This window comes from Equus quagga, chromosome 10 (genome assembly GCF_021613505.1).
Source record: "Equus quagga isolate Etosha38 chromosome 10, UCLA_HA_Equagga_1.0, whole genome shotgun sequence".
Lineage (NCBI taxonomy): Eukaryota > Metazoa > Chordata > Mammalia > Perissodactyla > Equidae > Equus > Equus quagga.
Window position 1 is genome coordinate 4,072,619 of NC_060276.1, and position 2,456 is coordinate 4,075,074.

Below are 2,456 nucleotides of genomic sequence, written 5' to 3' on the forward strand. Positions count from 1 at the left end.
TGTCCTCCCTGGCCGGAGCCAGCACCGCGCCAGCCATGTTAGCAGCGGCGGCAGCGGCGGCGGCGGTGCCCAGCGGGCAGGCGGCGAGCGGGGGACGGCCGGCCTGCGCCCCCCCTGCGGGGCCGCCGGGCGCTCCCGCGACGGCCATGTTAATGCAGAAGCAGCAGTGCAGCCCGCGGGCTCGCGCGGCGCCCGGCCGAGCCGGGGAGCGAAGTTTGCCCGCGCCGCAGCCCCCGGAGGGCACCGGCCGCCCGCCCCCCGCGGAGTGTGTCCCGGGCCGGCCAGCACCTGGCCCCCTTCCCAACGCCGCCGCCCGGCGCCCGGACGCGCGCCGCCCGAGCCCGCAGCCGTCCCTCGGCTCGCGCCGCCGCCGCAGCTGCCCGAACATCTGGCCTCGGGGGTCCTTGGCCCCTCGGCCGCTGCGCCGGGGGCGGCGGCCGAGGGCGGCTCGGCGGAGGGAGCCCAGCCCCGACAGCGGGGAGCTCGGGCTGAAGCAGTGAAAAGTTGAAACACCTGAATTGCTTCTTCCTTCCCGGCCACCTAGCAAGAGGGAAGGCGAAGGGGGCGGGAAGGGCGCGGGGAGGAGAGGCAGGGGGAGGCGGCGGCGGGGCGCGCTCGCGGCGGCGCGGGCCGGAAAGTTGTGCGGGCGCTGCGGCGGCAGCGGCGGCAGCGGGCGCGGGCGGTGCGAAACGTACCTGTATTGTTCGCTAGTCTGGGCAGCGCAGGGCACGACGCGCGGCTCAGCGCTCCCCAGCCTCGCGCTAGCTGCCTCCACGAGAGCCGCCTGATTGGCCAGCGGGCTCCGCCGTTTAAAACAGCCTCCTCGCCCGGCCATTGGCCGCGGGCCTCATGCATATTAAACAGGCTCGGGCGCCTATTGGGCGCGGCCACTGGGATCATTCATTCAAACAGAACAACCCGCCGGCGCTGGCTGCGGAGGCAAAACAGAGGAATAATAATATTCTCGCCTTCCCAACCCCCGTGCCCCCGTGTTCGAACCAAGCTGGGATCTCAAAGGACTTCGGAGAGATGGCTCCGCCAGTCCCGGCGGCCTCGGGTCTGGCATGGCAGGAAGAGGTCGAGCCTGGCCGCGCAGCCCACTGCTCCCGCCGCACCCTGGCCTGGGCCCTCCTGGCCCCCAGGCACCCCACACAGCCCCGGGAAACCTCCGCGGGCCGATAAGCGAGGGTCGACCGTACTCTACCTCTACCCAGTCCTGCCTCGCCTCCGCGGCAGGGGCCTGGCCACAGCTCGCTCCTAGGTGCCGGTGGAAGGCAACTGTTCGCTCGCCGAGACCTTGGGGTTTCGGCACTCGGACGCCGCTGCCCCGCTCGAAAGGGACCTGACTCTGCTCCTGCAGATCGGGCTCAACTAGGCTCTTCCCACTAATTGCCAGAAAGTCTATTTGTGCCTGCACTTGCGAAAACGGCGAGCTAGGTGGGCTAGCGGAGGAAAACGGAGTTTGGCAAAAGCCAAGAGAGAAATTGTTTTGTAGTCAGGGAGTCCCCTTTTCATTGCCTCAGTTCAGGCCCGCGTTCCCTCTGCTCTCCTGGCACACACCCTAGTGAAGAATAAAAGTTCTTGGAATAAATAAATGGGATTTGACTTGGCCTCAGCTTTGCCACTGGCTGGTGTTATGGCCTTGAGCAAGTCACTACTTTTGGGGGATTCAAGCAATGGTTTTCAAAGTGTGTGCAGGATGAGGCAGTGTCACCTCTAAGAGGTATTTGGAAATGCCCCATGACTGGGAGTCGTTGAGGGAATTTAATGAGAGGAGGGGATGGCCAGGGATGCTAAAGGTCCTGCATTGCACAGGGCAGGCACACAAGAGGAAGAAATGTCCCACTCCAAATGCTATATTCAGCCCTGTTGAAAAATATCTGAGGGCCCTTCCCTCTTTGAGGTACCATGCGTTTCCTGGAAAGAATGGAAGAAAAAGAGTGAGAAAAAAGGAGCACATTTTAAGGGTTGAAATTTGAAGAAAATAATGGAAGAGGCATCATGAGTTTTTCTATAGGAAGTTCCCTATCCAAAGTACTTTGAAAGGCCAATATAGCTAGCTATTTATAATTTCCATATTTAGAAATGAAACCCACCAGAAGATGAGTTTTCCAAATGCTGTTTCCAGAAACTGTGGCTGAGTTTCAGGTGTGCAAGGGAGCCGACCTCACAAGGCATCTGCCTCCCCACCCCCACCCAGCTCTTGCCAACTCCTCTGAACCTCCTGGGCAAGCCTGTGTCCCTGCAGGTAGCGCTGCTAGGCCCCCACCATTAGGGATCCAACTGAAATTGAAACGCAAAGATTGTGCTGCTTTTGACAAGAACCAACAGGTATCAAGTCACTTTCCTAGGTCCCCAATTTACAGACTCTCAGGAATGCGGATATCTGAAAGCCACCTGTCTAATCCTCTGCCCTGTTAGAGCTAGCTGAGTGGCTGCCTACCTTCTGCTTGCAT

General features: G+C 61.4%; 1 protein-coding gene across 2 annotated transcripts in view; it reads right to left on the reverse strand.

Annotated features, from left to right (window-relative positions):
* The window catches only part of HMGB3 (high mobility group box 3), a 7,130-nt gene extending 6,356 nt beyond the window's left edge, over window positions 1-774 (reverse strand). Inside the window, exon 1 of one of the 2 annotated variants that reach the window (XM_046674117.1) lies at window positions 696-774. The gene's annotated coding sequence lies outside the window, so the exon portion shown is untranslated. Of the gene's footprint in view, window positions 1-513; window positions 588-695 lie in introns of those variants that run through there. The other variant, XM_046674118.1, reaches the window with a different exon arrangement.
* Between the last annotated feature and the right edge of the window lie 1,682 nt (window positions 775-2,456).